Source organism: Tachyglossus aculeatus, chromosome 5 (genome assembly GCF_015852505.1).
Source record: "Tachyglossus aculeatus isolate mTacAcu1 chromosome 5, mTacAcu1.pri, whole genome shotgun sequence".
NCBI lineage: Eukaryota > Metazoa > Chordata > Mammalia > Monotremata > Tachyglossidae > Tachyglossus > Tachyglossus aculeatus.
Window position 1 is genome coordinate 44,850,646 of NC_052070.1, and position 19,098 is coordinate 44,869,743.

General features: G+C 44.5%; 1 non-coding gene across 1 annotated transcript; it reads right to left on the reverse strand.

Annotated features, from left to right (window-relative positions):
- Positions 1–18,226: 18,226 nt before the first annotated feature.
- LOC119929159 lies at positions 18,227–18,364 on the reverse strand. Its single transcript, XR_005451297.1, has one exon. It is a non-coding gene; the product is annotated as a small nucleolar RNA SNORA7 (small nucleolar RNA).
- Positions 18,365–19,098: the final 734 nt, after the last annotated feature.

A 19,098-nucleotide genomic window follows, 5' to 3' on the forward strand; every position in this document is an offset into this window, starting at 1 on the left:
CAAACATATATACAGGTGCTGTGGGGAGAGGAAGGAGGTAGGGCGGGGGGATGGTGAGGGGGAGAGGAAGGAGGAGGCTCAGTCTGGGAAGGCCTCCTGGAGGAGGTGAGCTCTCAGTAGGGCTTTGAAGGGAGGAAGAGAGCTAGATTGGCGGATGTGCGGAGGGAGGGCATTCCAGGCTAGGGGGAGGATGTGGGCCGGGGGTCGACGGCGGGACAGGTGAGAACGAGGTATAGTGAGGAGTTTAGCGGCAGAGGAGCAGAGGGTGCAGGCTGGGCTGTAGAAGGAAAGAAGGGAGGTGAGGTAGGAGGGGGCGAGGTGATGGACAGCCTTGAAGCCGAGGGTGAGGACTTTCTGCCTGATGCGTAGGTTGATTGGTAGCCACTGGTGATTTTTGAGGAGGGGAGTAACATGCCCAGAACGTTTCTGCACAAAGATGATCTGGGCAGCAGCGTGAAGTATAGATTGAAGTGGGGAGAGACAGGAGGATGGGAGATCAGAGAGGAGGCTGATGCAGTAATCTAGTTGGGATAGGATGAGATTGCACCTAGTGGTAGTAGTGGTAATAATATTAAGTGCTTACTGTGTGCATAGTACTCTACTAGGTGCTGGGTGAGAATACACAGGCTGCCTACAGTCCAAATTGTTGCTGCTCTCTACCTGGTTTGAACAATTTCCCATCATGTCTGCATGTAGTTTGCAATGAAAACAGCCTCTGTTCAATCAATTAATCAATGGTATTTATTGAGCACTTATGTGCAGAGCACTGTACTAAACACTTGGGAGAATTCAGTACAACAGAGATAGCAGACGCTTTCCCTTCCCACAATGAGCTGACAGTCTAGAAAGGGAGATGGACATTAATATAAATATATAATTTATAATATATAACTTAAAGATAAGTACATTATGTAGATTAAGTGCGGTGGGGCAAATGTCTGTTCTTCTAATCTTCCTGTTCTCTAGCCTTTGTGACTGTTGACACTATTTACTCTCAGTGGAAGGAGAAACCGAAAGTATTAGGCATAAATCATGGATCCTGGATTGCACTTATCATCTTTTCGCTTAATCTCAGAGTCTTTGCTTCATGTAATTGCCATTGAAGTCAGTGCAGAAGTATTGTACTACACACACACTTCCTGAGAAGGAAACATTTCCTGTCTTGAGTCTAAGAAGGAGAAAGCTGTAGTACCACACTACTCAACCGAAAGGACCCTAGAGTCAGGTAACATCCAAATACTTGACGCACAAGTTATCTTCAAACAGCAGGAGCAAAGTTTATTTCTTCAAAGGTGTGCTGCATCAGTAAGACAGGTGCGGTAATGTGAAGTATGTTGAACACAGTGAGGGGTGGTATTTGAGGGATGGTGAATATCGTATTTATCAGGCTCCAAGAGGCATAGTCCGAAAGACACATGTGGGAAAGATGTTTCTCTGAATTATTCCTTCTGTAGCCCGAGTGCATCTTGGGATGTGTTTTTCCCACAGTCCCAAGATCAGTGCAGTTTGGGGAACCCTGCTTGTTAATACCTTTTTCTTCTCTCATCCATCCTCTTGCAGTTAACACCTCCCCGTTCATTTCTCCACTTTCCAAAACAGCAGTGTAGGCACCTTGGCTGCTGCCCTGGAGATTGAACAGAGGGCCTCCAGCACTAGGTGATTTGGGAATGAGCTCTTCTCCTGAAAACCTGCTTCTTAAAATCCAAAAAATACTTTACCAAGGGGAAAAGTCAATTATGTGAAAAATCTGAAGTGGCATATTTGCAGCTGAACCATAGGAAGGTTTTTGTGGATATGTTGGGAGTCCGTTTCCCCGCATCATCTTTAGGTATCATCTACTCAGGGGAATCCTTGGCTTGGTATATAAAAAGGTTATCAGTATCCCTTCAGGTAAACTATTCTCTTGGGCCCGGCCCCAGCTGATTCCTGGCCTTTCATCTGGATACTTTCAGTGTTCAGTGCCCTGCACACAGTAGGCACTAAGTAAATACTGTCGATTATGATGATGTTACACTAAATGTAAACGGTGAAGCCAAGCAAGTGTGACTTATGAAAAATTACATGGAATGAGAAGAATTTTGACGTGGTTTCCAAGAAGCATTTTAATGGGGCAGGCTAAGAAATATTAGCAGAGAAGAGAGATTTGCTAAATATTGAGAGTTCATCGAAATGCCCTTAGGAGCTGTTGAAGAAATTTTCCACGTGAACACTTTTTAAAAATTGCTTTTGTGGTACACAGCCCCGACTTGCCAATTCCAGACACCAAACTCTGTGGGGCACAATCAGTTTAATTTTGCTGCCATGTGTTTTGTCTTAGTTTCTTTGCCAGGACTCTGCTTCCAACAAACATCAAACATAATCTCTCCCCAAAACATTATCCCAGAGAGACCCATACACCAGTGCTGGAGTTCAGGCTATTTTTGATTCAGGCCATTTACAATTCTGCCAGTCTTCGGGTGGCTTTTATAAATGGGGAAAGAAAGCTTCAAAATTGAGGATTAAGACCAAAATAGATGTTAATCTGGAAGATGGCTGAAGATTTAACTGGATGAATTAAGGTAGCTTTTTAGTTTTTCAGGAGGCTGGAGTCCTCATCAAAAGACCATCAATAAAGAAGCAGGGGAAAGTTCCCTGATTATTTTGGCTATTTGAAATGACTCATTAAATAGGGAGACATTACTCTTTTCCTTGGCAACTAAGAATCCTCATGCATCCAGTAAAAATCCCCTGGAGATGTCACTAATAACCTTGTTAGTATGGGTGTGCATGCTGTTTCTTTACAAGAGTCTGCAATGTCACATAGTTGGCTAAAAGCTCTGAGCCAGCTGATAGCATGCTTTGCATTATATTGGTTGCTTCTTTTGGCTAGTTGGTGAGAAAAAAAATCAAAGCAACGCCAAGTACATGAAAAGACAGCAAACGCTGAGAGGAGGAGTTTACATAATTCAAATTGGGTCGTTTATCCAGTTGTGTGCCTTTTTGTGGAAAGCTGTCTTTCACTGTGGTCTGGTCTGCACGCCTCAAAGGTGGCAGCAGATTCCATGGAACCTGTCTCGGTCATCGTGGTCCTAACAATATTTGGGTTTAATAATAATAATAATAATTGTGGTACTTGTTATGTGCTTACTATGTGCGAAGCACTGTTCTAAGTGCTGGGGTAGACATAAGTTAATCAGTTTGGACAGTCCCTGTCCCCCATGGGGCTCACCCTCTTAATCCCCATTTTGCAGATGAGATAACTGAGGCCCAGAGAAGTTAAGTGACTTGCCCAAGGTCACACAGCAGACACGTGGCGAAACCACATCTTCCAGACTTAATCAATTGGTAATATTTATTGAAAGCTTGTTGAGTGCAGGGTTCTGTACTAAGATCTTGGAAGTGTACAGTTGAGTTAGTAGACAAGCACCCTGCCCAAGACAAGCCTTCACTCTGGAAGGGGTGATAAACATTAAAATCATTTCAAAAATTTACACATGGGAGGAAAAAGGAAAGAAGATAAATGGGCAAGTGAATATTTCAGTAATAGGGTGTGTACCAAAGGTGGTTGTAAGTACATAAGAGCACAGTTGTTTTTCTTTTATGGTAATTGTTAAGCATTTACTAAGTGCCAGGCACTGTACTAAGTGCTGGGTACATACAAGTTCAGCAGATTGGACACAGTCCAATATGGGGCTCACAGTCTTAATCCCCATTTTTACAGATGAGGTAACTGAAGGACAGAGGAGTTAAATGACTTGCCCAAGGTCACACAGCAGACATATGGTGGAGTCGGATTAGAATACAGGTTCTGACTCCCGGGCCCATGCACTATTTACCAGTGCCTGTGCTGCTTCTCTGTTGGCACATAAATGCTGAGGAAATAATTGTGGGACTAAGACCAGGGGAGAGGAGAAATTATTCCAGTAAGTCCTCCTAAGAAAGTGTGATGTTAGAAGGATTTTGAAGATGGGGGATTCAGTCCCCACAGTCCCTGGAGAAGATTGAAACCCTTTCCCCCTCCCTAAAACATGCCAGATCTGGTGCACCTAAATGGTGGTGCAGGAGGAGTTGGTGGGGATAAGGGGATGAGGGTGATAATAATTGTAGTATTTGTTAAGCACTTACTATTTGCTAAGCACTGTACTAAGCGCAGGTGTGGGTACAAGCAAATTGGGTTGGACACAGACCCTGTCCCACATGGGGCTCACAGTCTCAATCCCCATTTTACAGATGAGGTAACTGAGGCGCAGACAAGTGAAGTGACATGCCCAAAGTCACACAGGAGACAAGTGGCAGAGGCGGGATGACACTGTGCTTTGTAGCTCTGGCATCCACTCTTGCACCTTCCTAAATTCAAAGAACCAGGAATAAGTTCATTCTTGCTCTCTCACTCTCTTGCTTTCTCAGTTTCTTTCTTTCCACTCCCCACTTTTTCCTCCCTCCCCTCCTTCCACCCTCCTCTTTCTTCTCCTCGCCATCCTTCCTCTCTTCTCTCCCCCTTTTCCTATTTTGTCTCCCCATCTCCCTCTTTTCTCTCCCCCTCTTTACAATATTAACTATAAATCTTTACTATTTCAATTACCCCTCCAGAATGAAGTAAATTGCATTAATGTATGTTTAAATGTTATGATTGACTCTTTGTGCACCAACAGCTCCACTTATACACTCTTCCACTTTTCTACTTTCCTTTCTTCCTCCTATATTTTAGAGTCTGTCTACTCCACTAGATTGTCTATTAACTCACTCTATTGTTCTCTCCCAAGCTAGTGCAGAGAGCTCTGCACATAGGGGATGGTCAATAATTACTACTGATGGATTGAGTTTCATTTTATTTGGCTCTTCTACAGAAAAAGTTATCAAACACTGATTTAACAATAGACTGAATATGGAAGTTGAAAGAGAGGATAGGATCAAGGATAATGCCAAAGTTGTGGACTTCAGAGATGAGAAGGATGGTGATATTGGGATGGCAAATGTAGGTGGAGAAGGGATTTGGGAGAGAAGATGAAGAGTTTGATTTTACTAGTAATTAAGCTCGTTGTGTTGACAGGACATCCAGGTAGAGATGATCTGGAACCACCGAATGTCTGGTAACCCCTGCTGCCTTCCCATCGGGGCCTCTTCCCCCGGCGTGCTCTGGGCATGAGGGGCTGCTAGGGATGCAGTGTGGCTTAGTGGATAGAGCACGACCTGGGCATCAGAAGGACCTGGGTTCTAACCCTGGCTCTGCCTAATGTGTGTCAGCTGTGTGACCTTGGTTAAGTCACTTAACTTCTCTGAGCCTCAGTTACCTCATCTGTAAAATAGGGAATAAGATTGTGAGCCCCATGTAGAACAGGGGTGATTTCCAACCTGATTAACTTGTATCTACCCTAGGAATTTGAACTGTGCTTGGCTCCTAGTAAGTACTTAATAAGTACCATAATTGCTATTATTATTATTATTTAAGGAGGGACAACGCTCAGCCTGTACACATTCTATAACATCAGAAGGTTTGGATGTAACTGCTCTTGATGACTTTGGTGCAACACACAAGAGTTTGCAGGTTCCCTTACTGTTGGATTTGCTGGACTCTGTACTTCTTTATTGTCTTTTAAGTTGTTTTCAGTCAGTCAGTTGTATTTATTGAACGCTTTACTGTGTGCAAAGCACTGCACTAAGCGCTTGGGAGAATACAATACAACAATATAACAGACAAATTCCCTGCCCACAGTGAGCTTACAGTCTAAAGGGAGAGACAGACATGACTATAAATACATTTCAGATATGTACATAAGTGCTATGAGGCTGGGAGGGGGAATGAATAAAGGGAGCAAGTCAGGGTAATGCAGAAGGGAGAGGGAGAAGAGGAAAGGAGGGTTTAGTCAGGGAAGGCCTCTTGGAGGAGATGTGCCTTCGTTAAGGCTTTGAAGGTAGGGAGAGTAATTGTCAGGTATGAGGCGGAGGGCATTCCAGGCCAGAGGCAGGAGGAGGGTGAGAGGTCAGCAGCAAGATAGACTTACTCATTCTTAATCTTTCTTACTGTCTGTTGCCAAACCCCTCCTCACCTTATTTTTAGATTGTGACCCCTTAGAGGGCCAGAAACCGGGGCTAACTCTCATCTGTGTATTTTTTCCTCACACTTTAGAATAGTGGTTGCACACAGTAAGCACGTACATACTATTAATACTATCATCATCATCATCAATCGTATTTATTGAGCGCTTACTATGTGCAGAGCACTGTACTAAGTGCTTGGGAACTACAAATTGGCAACATATAGAGACAGTCCCTACCCAACAGTGGGCTCACAGTCTAAAAGGGGGAGACAGAGAACAAAAACCAAACATACTAACAAAATAAAATAAATAGAATAGATATGTACAAGTAGAATAAATAAATAAATAAATAGAGTAATAAATATGTACAAACATATATACATATACACAGTGCTGTGGGGAAGGGAAGGAGGTAAGATGAGGGGGGGAGAGGAAGGAAGGGGCTCAGTCTGGGAAGGCCTCCTGGAGGAGGTGAGCTCTCAGCAGGGCCTTGAAGGGAGGAAGAGAGCTAGCTTGGCGGATGGGCAGAGGGAGGGCATTCCAGGCCCGGGGGATGACGTGGGCCGGGGGTCGATGGCGGGACAGGCGAGAACGAGGTACGGTGAGGAGATTAGCGGCGGAGGAGCGGAGGGTGCGGGCTGGGCTGGAGAAGGAGAGAAGGGAGGTGAGGTAGGAGGGGGCGAGGTGATGGACAGCCTTGAAGCCCAGGCTTCAATACTACTACTTAGAGAAGCAGCATGGCTTAGTGGAAAGAGCCCGGACCTGGGAGTCAGAGGTCATGGGTTCTAATCCAGGCCCTGCCACTTGTCAGCTGTGTAACTTTGGGCAAGTCACTTAACTTCTCTGTGCCTCAGTGACCTCATCTGCAAAATGGGGATGAAGACTGTGAGCCCCCGTGGGACAACCTGATTACCCTGTATCTACCCCAGCGCTTACAATAGTGCTTGGCACATAGTAAGCACTTAACAAATATCATTATTACTACTTCTGGAGGCTGTGCAAGTTTGTAGAGAAGGTGAGAGGTCAAGGTCACAGGTTAGATTTGGGAGTCATCTTCATTGAGATTGTATGGAAAGCCATGGTAGTTGATGAGCTCTCTGAGGGAGAGTACAGTGAGAAGGAAAGGGGGCTCAGAATGGAGACTTCAGGGACACACAATTAGAGTTAACCTGATCACCTTGTATCCCCCCCAGCACTTAGAACAGTGCTTTGCACATAGTAAGTGCTTAACAAATGCCATTATTACATTACATTACACAGGCAGCATGGTGTAGTGGATAGATCACGGGCCTGGGAGTAAGAAGGTCATGGGTTCTAATCCCAGCTCCTCCACTTGTCTGCTGGCTGACCTTGGGCAAGTCACTCCACTACTCTGGGCCTCAGTTACCTCATCTGTCAAATGGTGATTGAGACTGTGAGCCCAACATGGGACAAGAACTGTGTCCAACCTGATTTGCTTGTATTCACCTCAGCACTTAGTACAGTGCCTGGCACATAGAAAACACTTAACAAATAGTATAATTATTATTAATTATTATGGACCGTCCAGAGAAGCAAATGGAAAACCAGGAAGGAACTGTATCAGTAAAACTGGAGAAGCAGCATGGCATAGTGGATAGCATGGGCCTGAGAGTCGGAAGGTCGTGGGTTCTAATCGCAGCACTGCCAACTTGTTTGCAGTGTGACCTTGGCCAAGTCACTTCACTTCTCTGTGCCTCAGTTTCCTCATTTGTAAAATGGGGGTTGAGATTGGGAACCCCATGTGAGACAGGTATTTATTCTATTTATTTTGTTAATGATGTGCATCTAGCTTTCATTCTATTTGTTCTGATGACTTGACACCTGTCCACATGTTTTGTTTTGTTGTCTGTCTCCCCCTTCTAGACTGTGAGCCCGTTGTTGGGTAGGGGCCGTCTCTATATGTTGCCAACTTGTACTTCCCAAGCGCTTAGTACAGTGCTCTGCACACAGTAAGTGCTCAATAAATACAATTGAATGAATGAATGAACAGGTATTGTGTCCAACCCGATTTGCTTGTATCCTCCCCAGCCCTTAGTATAGTGCCTGGCACACTTAACAGATAACACAATTATTATTATTATAGTGCTTCCAGAAGATGGAATAATAATAATAATAATAATGGTATTTGTTAAGCACTTACTATGTGCCAAGCACTGTTTTAAGTGCTTGGGTAGATACAGGGTAATCAGGTTGTTCCACGTGGGGCTCACACTTTTAATCCCCATTTGACTGATGAGATAACTGTGGCACAGAGAAGTGAAATGACTTGCCCAAGGTCACACAGCACACAAGTGGCGGAGTCAGGATTAGAAACCATGTCCTCTGACTCCCAAGCCCGTGCTCTTTCCACTAAGCCAGGCTGCTTCTCACTGCTTCCACTTTTTGGAAGTGACCCAAGTGTCAAAGACAGCCAAGAGGTTGAGGAAAAGTGAGACAGAGGAGCATGAGGTCATTGATGACATTGGTGAGAGTGGTCCCAATGGAGGGAAGGGGGTGGAAACTGGATTTTAGAGGGTCAACAAGGTTGTTATTGGAGAAGAAATGGAGGCATTGAGTATGTACAACTTGTTTGAGGAGTTTGGACAGAAATGAGAGAAGGGAGATGGGGCCATAGAGTGTTAACTGGAGATTACTGGGGGTCCACAGAGTTTTTTTTTCTCTTTTGCTTTTGTTAGGAGAGATGTGAATATGTTTCAACCCAGAGAGGAAGAAACCATTGAAGAGTGAGCGATTGAAGATAGTAAGGAGGGAAGAAGAGTGGGTGCCAGTGTTTATAGAAGATCAGCTCCCTAGACTGTAAACTCACTGTGGGCAGGGAGCATGTCTACCAACTCTGTTGTTGTTGCATGTTCCCAAGCACTTAGTACAGTGCTCTGTACACAGTAAGTGTACAACAAACACCACTTCTTCATCAAAAGGGTTGGGGGTCAGAGGTACAGGTGAGGGATTAGATTTGGAAGTCAGGCAAGAGATATTGTCAGACATGGCTGGGAGGATATGGGGGAGGGAAGGAGTTGAGGAAGTGATGGGAGAGCTTTGGGGAACTCATTCCTGACAATTTCAGTGCTTTCAATGGAGTAAATGGCAAGAGAGACCATAAGCTGGCATACTCTAGGGGAGATTCATTATCTGGGGGAGATTCATTACCAGTACTTGTTGCAGTTTAGCAAGATGGAGCTGGAAAATGATAGGTTGGAACTGGGCAGACCGATTTTCCAAGAGTGTATCACTGTGCATGCTTTCCGATTGATCCAGTGGCCTTCTGATTGACAGGTGCTCCTCAGGATGTGGAAAGCTTACTTCTCCTGTGGTCAATTTGCCTAGATCCCAGGGACTGCCCTGCAGCTCCCCAAAGTTTGCTATGTGGTGGAGGGACAGAGCTTGGGGAATGGTGGGAACTTCCAACCTGGAATTTTTAAAAATCTCTTTTAACTTATTACTAGTGTTCTCTCCACAAAAATGTTTCTGGGCCCCTTGATAAGTGTAACGAGTTCCTAGAATTCATTCATTCATTCAATTCATTCAAACACATTCACTGAGTGCTTACTGTGTGCAGAGCACTGTACTAAGCGCTTTGGAAGTACAAGTTGGCAACATATAGAGATAGTCCCTACCCAACAACGGGCTCACAGTCTAGAAGGGGGAGACAGAAAACAAAACAAAACATGTAGACAGGTGTCAAAACCATTAGAATAAATAGAATGCCATCCAAGGTGGAACTAGGACTTGACACCTTTTCAAAAAAACGGTTTGCCCCATTCAGAAATGACTGATGTCTGCCTGGTTTGGTAAGAACATCATTAAACATCCCCATAACTGATCCTAGCATATTTTTGTGCCAGAATTTGCAAGCACTTGGCTGATTTTACTTACCAATAGTTTTCAAACTTCCTTTTGACACAGGTGTCTGAAGCAATTTCTCCTTCACCACTCTGGGAATATTCTTTTGTAGTTGCAAAGGTTAGGGAATCACCAGGAGAGTCATGTTGCTGCTTTGACACAGACTAGAAAATTCTTCAAGAAGGCACTCATTCTCTTGGTTGAGAGAAAATCTCCCGAGGTGGTTAGCTCCAGGGCCTGACTCCTCTTCCATTTCCTTCTCTTCGTGACATACACTCACTCTTTTAAAGCTCATCTCTCTTATGGTTTCAACTACCACCTCTATGCAGATGCTCCCAAATCTGTCTCACTAGCACTAACCACCTCTGCAATCTCACATTTCATCTTATCAATTGATCAATCGATTGATAGTATGAATTGAGCGGTTACTGTGTAAGTAAGCACCATGCTAAGTGCTTACTAGTAATGATAATAATAATTGTGATTTTGAGGCACTTACTCTGTTCCAAGCACTGTACCAAGTACTGTAGTAATAGTAATTATGGTACCCATTAAGTGCTTACTATGTGCCAAACACTGTTCTAAGCCCTAGGTCGATAGAAGTTAATCAGGTTGGACGTAATCCCTGTCCTGAATGGAGCTCACAGTCTTAATCCCCATTTTCCAGATGAGGTATCTGAAACCTAGAGAAGTGAAGTGACTTGCCCAAGGTCACACAGCAGATATGTGCCGGAGCCAGGATTAGAACCCTGGTCCTTCTGATTCCCAGGCCCATGCTCTATCCACTAAGTCACCCTGCTTCTACAGTCTTGTTTTGTCTTATGCTGTCCATCATCTCTGACCCATAGCGACGCCATGGACACATCTCTCCCAGAAGGACCCCCCTCCATCTGCAATCATTCTGCTAGTGTATCATACGGAAGTGGTTTACCATTGCCTCCTTCCTTGAAGTAAACTTGATACTCTCTCCCATGCCGCTGCTGCCCAGCACAAGGGAGTTTTGACTTGTAGCAGATTGCCTTCCTTTCGCTAGCCACTGTCCAAGCTAGAAATGGAATGGATATGCCTAGTATCCCCCAAACCAAAGCCTTCTTCCATCTCAAATCTTCCCCTCTAACTTAGTTTCCCAAGAGTGGTAACACCACCACCAACCTCCCTGCCTCTCAAGCCTGCAACCTTGGCATTATCCTTGACTATTTCCCTTCTTTCAAGCCTGATGTTCAGCATGTTGCTAAATCCTGTCGATTTTTAAGCCTCTTCAGCATTTCCCATGTCTGCCTATTCCTTTCCATCCAAATGGCCATCACCCTGGTTCTGTGTCTTGTATTCTGGCATGACAAGTTTAACAGCTTCCTCACTGAACTTCTAGGCTCTGTTCTCTCCAATCTATATCACACTTTTCTCCCTGGATCATTGTTCTAAAACGTCTTTCTGCTCATATCTTCCCGTTCTCCAAAGACCTTCGATTGTTACTCAGTCCTCTCTGCATCAAGCTGGCCATTGGTTTGAAAGAATTCCATCAACTCTCTCCCTCTTATTTCACCTGTCTCTTCTCTCATTATACCCCAGTCCACCCACTTCATTCCTCTTAAGTTAACTTACTCATTATCCCTTGATCTCCTCTCTCCTCTCTCTTTTCAAGACCCCTAGGTCAATCAATCAATCATATTTATTGAGCGCTTATTGTATGCCGAGCACTGTATTAAGTGCATTGGAGGTACAACACAATATAGTAGATATGTCCTCTCTCCATAAAGAGCTTACGGTCTGGCGGGGGAGACAGACACTAAAATAAATTATGGATATATACTTAGGTGCTGTGGGACTGAGAGTGGGGTGAAAAAGGTATACAAATCCAAGTGTAAGGGAGATGAAGAAGGGAGAGAGAGTAGGGGGAAAACTGGCTTAGTTGGGGAAGGCCTCTTGGAGGAGATGTGATTGTAATGAGAGATTTTAATAGAGAAGCAGCGTGGCTCAGTGGAAAGAGCACGGGCTTGGGAGTCAGAGATCATGGGTTCTAATCCTGGCTCTGCCACTTGTCAGCTGTGTGACTTTGGGCAAGTGACTTCACTTCTCTGGGCCTCAGTTACCTCATCTGTAAAATGGGGATTAAGACTGTGAGCCCCACGTGGGACAACCTGATCACCTTTTATCCCCCCAGTACTTAGAACAGTGCTTTGCACATAGTAAGTGCTTAACAAATGCCATTATTATTATTATTATTAATAAGGCTTTGAAGGTGGGGAGAGTGATTGTCCTGTGTATGAAGTGGGGAAGGAGTTTCAGGCCAGAGGCAGGACGTGGACATAGTACCTATAGGATAGTACCTATCCTATGTCCATAGGACGTGGACATAGTAGCAGTTTGGATGGAGAAGGGGCTGATTTTAGAGGTGTTGTGAAGGTGTTTGCAGGCTCCTCCTCCCCCTCCCATCCTCTTACTGTGGGGGTTCCCCAAGGTTCAGTGCTTGGTCCCCTTCTGTTCTCAATATACACTCACTCCCTAGGTGACCTCATTCGCTCCCACGGCTTCAACTATCATCTCTACGCTGATGACACCCAGATCTACATCTCTGCCCCTGCTCTCTCCCCCTCCCTCCAGGCTCGCATCTCCTCCTGCCTTTAGGACATCTCCATCTGGATGTCCGCCCGCCACCTAAAGCTCAACATGTCGAAGACTGAGCTCCTTGTCTTCCCTCCCAAACCTTGTCCTCTCCCTGACTTTCCCATCTCTGTTGACGACACTACCATCCTTCCTGTCTCACAAGCCCGCAACCTTGGTGTCATCCTCGACTCCGCTCTCTCATTCACCCCTCACATCCAAGCCGTCACCAAAACCTGCCGGTCTCAGCTCCGCAACATTGCCAAGATCCGCCCTTTCCTCTCCATCCAAACTGCTACCCTGCTCATTCAAGCTCTCATCCTATCCCGTCTGGACTACTGCACTAGCCTTCTCTCTGATCTCCCATCCTCGTGTCTCTCTCCACTTCAATCCATACTTCATGCTGCTGCCCGGATTATCTTTGTCCAGAAACGCTCTGGGCATATTACTCCCCTCCTCAAAAATCTCCAGTGGCTACCAATCAATCTGCGCATCAGGCAGAAACTCCTCACCCTGGGCTTCAAGGCTGTCCATCACCTCGCCTCCTCCTACCTCACCTCCCTTCTCTCCTTCTACTGCCCAGCCCGCAACCTCCGCTCCTCCACCACTAATCTCCTCACTGTACTTCGTTCTCGCCTCTCCCGCCGTCGACCCCCGGCCCACGTCATCCCCCGGGCCTGGAATGCCCTCCCTCTGCCCCTCCGCCAAGCTAGCTCTCTTCCTCCCTTCAAGGCCCTGTGGAGAGCTCACCTCCTCCAGGAGGCCTTCCCAGACTGAGCCCCTTCCTTCCTCTCCCCCTCGTCCCCCTCTCCATCCCCCCATCTTACCTCCTTCCCTTCCCCACAGCACCTGTATATATATATATATATATGGTTGTACATATTTATTACTCTATTTATTTATCTTACTTGTACATTTCTATCCTATTTATTTTATTTTGTTGGTATGTTTGGTTCTGTTCTCTGTCTCCCCCTTTTAGACTGTGAGCCCACTGTTGGGTAGGGACTGTCTCTGTGTGTTGCCAATTTGTACTTCCCAAGCGCTTAGTACAGTGCTCTGCACATAGTAAGCGCTCAATAAATACGATTGATTGATTGATTGATTGATTGAGTGGGTGGTGAGATAGATGAGAGAAGGTGATAGGGTTCTAATCCTGACTTTGCCACTTGCCTTCTGTTAGACCTTGAGCAAGTCACTTGACTTCTCTGTGCCTTAGTTAGCTCATCTGTAAAATGAGATTGAGACTATGAGCCCCAAGGGAGACAGGGACTGTGTCCAACCTGATTTGCTTATATCCACCTCAGTGCTTAGTACAGTGCCTGGCATTCAGTAAGTGCTTAACAAATACCACAGTAATTACATAGATACAGGATTGGAGAAACATGGACTTAACTCTTTTGTAGAAAAATGATCCCGGCAGCAGAGTGAAGGATGGACTAAAGTGGGGAGACGCAGGGGACAGGGAAATCAGCAAGGAAGCAGATGCAATAGTCAGGACAGGATAGGGTAACTGCTTGTATCAACATAGTAGCAGTTTGGATGGAGAAGGGGCTGATTTTAGAGGTGTTGTGAAGGTTGAATGGACAGGATTTGGTGACGTTCATTCAGTCATATTTATTGAGCACTTACTGTGTGCAGATCACTGTACCAAGTGCTTAGTACAGTGCTCTGCACACAGTAAGCGCTCAATAAATATGATTGAATGAATGAATGAATCACTGTACTAAGCGCTTGGGAGAGTACAATATTACAATAAGAAGACACATTCCCAGACAGATTGAACATGTGGGTTGAATGAGGGAGACGAGTTGAGGATAATGCCAAGGTTATGGCTTGTGAGATGGGATGGTGGTGTTGTCTACAGTGATGAGAAAGCCAGGAGGAGGACAGGGTTTGGGCGGGCAGATGAGGAGTTCTGTTTTGGTCATGTTTGAGGTGTCGGCAGGATATCCGAGTAGAGGTGTCCTGAAGGCAGGACGAAATGCAAGACTGCGGAAAAAGAAAGAGGTCAGGGCCGGAGATGGAGATTTGGGAATTATCTTCATAGAGGTGGTAGTTGAAGCCATGGGAGCGAATGAGTTCTCCATGGTCATTCCCTTTCTCCTGCATGGAACTCTTTCCCTATTCAAATTACATCATTCCATCTTCAAAGTCCATTTCAAATCACATCTCCTAAAGGAGTTCTTCCCTGATTAATCTCTCCTCTCTGCAGGTCATATCTCTTCAACACATCTGTACATATCAACTCACTGTATATTTAAGAATTTACTTATCTTCTTTTCATTTCTTCTATCTGTTAATTATTTTATGTCTGCCTTTCCCTCTATACTGTAAGCTTTGTTGTGGGCAGGGAACTTGACTACCAACTCTGTTGTACTCTCCCAAGCATTTAGTACACTGCTCTGCACACAGTGCTCAATAAATAACATTGATTGATTGAGTCTTCTAATTCTATTGTAAAAACGATTGTGGTATAGGTTAAACATTTACTATGTGCCAAGCACTGGGCTGAATGCTGGCATAGACATATGATAATCAGATCAGACATAGTCCCTGTCCCCCACGGAGCTCCCTATCTCAAGTGCTTAGTACAGAGCTCTGCATGCAGGTGCTCAATAAGAAGCAGGGGAGCCTGAGTGGATAAAAAACAGGTTTGGGAGTCAGAGGACCTGGATTCTAATCCCAGCCCTGCCAATTACCAGCTGTGTGACCTTGGGCAAGTCACTTAATTTCTCCATACCTCAGTTACCTCACCTGGAAAATTGGGCTAAAATTTGTGTCCCTCCTCCCTCCCTCTTAGACTGTGAGCCCATGTGGGACAGGGACTGTGTAAGGATCTGCTTATATTGTGTCTACCCCAGTTTTTAGTACAGTGCTTGCACATAGTAGGCACTTAACAAATACCACCACTATTATTATTACCTATTATTATTATTACCTATTGTTATTACCTACTTCTTCCTCCTTGAGGAACAAGGTTCCTGTCCCCACAAAAGAGATGCTGGGGTTTTCAACATGGAACATAAAAGTTGGTGCCTTAAATGAGTTTTGGAAGAGTGAGTCTTTGGAACCTGAGGGCGGGGGTAGTTAGAATTACCACTTTAGAAGACAGTACGTTTTTTCTGCTTTGGAATCGCGGAAATGATCTGGGCCGATGCCCCTCAGGTATTCAACAGTGAGCTGAATAGACTTAGGAGGGCAAGCTGAGAAGGTGAGGTGCGCCATATAGGGTTTGAGAATTGACTCCTTCAACAGTGAAAACGGACCACTGGCGTCATTTTGGGATCTTGTTTGAGACTGAGCTGATGCGGGAGCCGTTGTCAAAAACCAAAACACTGCATCCCCTCTCCCTGTTTCGTGAAACTAATAAAAAATGAGGCTAAATAACCCTAATTATGCATTGCCAGAATATTTCATGTGGAATTACGGGGGGCAAAAGCTGCTTTTTTTCTTGAGAGAGCATTAGATTTGGAAAGAAAAAAGGCTTTGTAGGTTCTTTGGTAGATATTCTAATTAAAAGATTTGTTCAAATGTATTTATTCCCTTTTTGAAGAGTTTAAAGAAATCCATCCCCCCCTTCCCTAAATTGATTACCTCTCAACACCAGCTCCGCTTCGCATTAAATACCAGTTAAGCTGTGGCTGTGCTGATTTGACTGTTCCTTTCTGTTAAATGTAAAACAGGTTTTTAATCTTCTGATTTAGATGTTTAATAGAAAGTAAATGTTTAACTTTGGTTGCAGCTGAACCTGTATTTTAATCCACGGCCACATTTATATATAAAGAAAGAAAATATCAGTAGACTAGCTATTTTAAACATTTTAGGATGTAGAAATTCTATATGGGGTACCCTTTCAAAATAGAAATGGCTGTTCGCATTTCCATGATTGCTGCTAACTAGCACAATATTTTAAGCTATGATCAGGCTCAGCGTAGACAAAGTAGCTGTTAAAAAAAAATGCCTAAAGGAACTCACTGTGCTATGCCAACCTAATCATCTGAATCTTCTCAGTCCCAGACAGGTAGGCAATCCCCGACCCATTTCAGGGCTGGAAATGTGAGATATAAGGGTTTTTGTTGGGGCTGAGAAGGGATGAGTTGCCAAAAGGCAATTGATCGTGTTTATTAAATACCTTGTGGGCTCAGCAGCGAGGTTTAGAGGAAAGAGCAGAGGACCTGGGTTTAATTCTTGCTCTGCCACCTGTCTGCTGAATGACCTTGGACAAACCATTTAAATGTTTTGTGCTTCAGGACTGTAAGATTGTTGTGGGCAGGGAATGTGTCTGTTTATTGTTACAGTGTACTCCCCCAAGTGCTTAGTACAGTGCTCTGCACACAGTAAGCGCTCAATAAATATGATTGGCTGAATGAATACCTACTTACTTGCATTCTACTTAGAATGGGCACCCAGTGTTGGACAGGGACTATGTCTAATGCAGTCATCTCGTATCTACCTCAGCTTTTGGTACAGTGTTTGGCATGTAGTAAGGACTTAAGAAATACCACATTTATTATCATTATTATTATTATTTATAGTATTTGTAAAACACTATGTGTCAGACACTGCACTAAGCATTGGGATAGATACAAGCTAAGCAGGTTGGACACCGTCCATGTGGCTCAATGGAAAGAGCACGGGCTTGGGAGTCAGAGGTTACGGGTTCAAATCTTGACTTTGCCAATTGTCAGCTGTGTGACTTTGGGCAAGTCACTTCACTTCTCTGTGCCTCAGTTACTTCATCTGTAAAATGGAGATTAAAACTGTGAGCCCCACATGGGACAGCCTGATCACCTTGTATCCTCCCCAATGCTTAGAACAGTGCTTTGCACATAGTAAGCACTTAACAAATGCTATTATTATTATTATTATTATTATTATTATTATTATTGTATGGGGCTCCCAGTTTTAATCCCCATTGTGCAGATGAGGTAACTGAGGCACAGGGAAGTTAAATGACTTTCCCAAGGTCATACAGAAGACAGATGATGGTCAGGATTAGAACCCAGGTCCTCCTGACTCCCAGGCCCATGCCCTACTCACTAGGAAATGCTGCTTCTCCAAAAAGAATAATAACTATTGTTATCATTATTGCTATCTCTTACTTGAGTGCCTCAATCCATCAATACTATTTTTTTATCATCATCATCATCATCAATCGTATTTATTGAGCGCTTACTGTGTGCAGAGCACTGTACTAAGCGCTTGGGAAGTACAAGTTGGCAACATTTAGAGACAGTCCCTACCCAACAGTGGGCTCACAGTCTAAAAGGGGGAGACAGAGAACAAAACCAAACATACTAACAAAATAAAATAAATAGAATAGATATGTACAAGCAAAATAAATAAATAAGTAAATAGAGTAACAAATATGTACAAACATATATACATATATACAGGTGCTTTGGGGAAGGGCATTTACTTTGTGCAGAGCACTGTACTGTGCTTGGGAGACTACAGTATAATAGAGTTGGTAGATGAAGCCGCTGCCCAGGAGGAGCTTACAATATGTAGGGAGAGATTTTTGTTGTCGTCTTATGCTGTCGAGTCATGTCCGACCCAAAGTGACACCATAGACACGTCTCCCAAGAATGCCCCACTTCCATCAGCAATCGTTTTGGTAGTGTGTCCGTAGAGTTTTCATGGTAAAAATCCGGAAGTGATTTACCACTGCTTCCTTCCATGCAGTAAACGAGTCACTGCCCTTGGCTCTCTCCCATGCCGCTGCTGCCCAGCTCAGGTGGGTTTTGACTTGTAACAGATTGCTTCCCACTCACTAGCCACTGCCCAAGCTAGGAAGGGAATGGGTAGGCCTCTGCTTGACTTTCCCTCCTGTAGTCGTGACTGGTAGAGTACTGGAAACTCTCCAGGTGCGACCCTGAGAAGGGGCAGGGAGAGGTAGACAATAAAATAAACTCTGGCTAGGGGAAATAGTGTCATAGAAGAATACGTACATAAGTACTGTGGGGGCGGGGTGAGTATCGAAGTGCTTAAGGGGAACCCAGCCAAGTGCATAGATGATGGTGAGGGGAGGGTGGGTATAGGGGAAATGATGACTTAGGGAAGTCCTCTGAACTTGTGTCTGTAGTCTCAAGATACCCATTCCACATCATCGAGGCACTTAGAGTCTAAAGAGGGAAACCAAATACAACTGAATTACAGACAGTTAAAGCCAATGGAAGAACGAGTGTGTGCAGTGTGAACTCTTCAGGACAAAGCGCCAGAACAAATAATGGAATGCCCCATCCTCCCCCAACCCATAAGAACTAGTGCTCTTTTCCCTGAATTCTCGACGTTTTCCATTCTGCACCAGAAATTCTGTGTTTTCCATGTTTCATGCTGAAATCTGGAGTTGTGTATGGTGCAGGTGGAGCTTGAAACCCGTGAAATAAGTCTGGGAAGGGATTTTGCACTTAGATCCCCTTTGGGCATTTAATATTCACCCCAACCCCTTTCCCCCACAGCACTTATGTACATATCTTTAAATTATATATTATAAATTTTTCATTTATAGTAATGAGAAGGAGCATCACATAGTGGATAGAGCACAGGCCTGGGAGTCAGAAGATCATGGTTTCTAATCCCGGTTCCACCGCTTGTCTGTTGTGTGACCTTAGGCAAG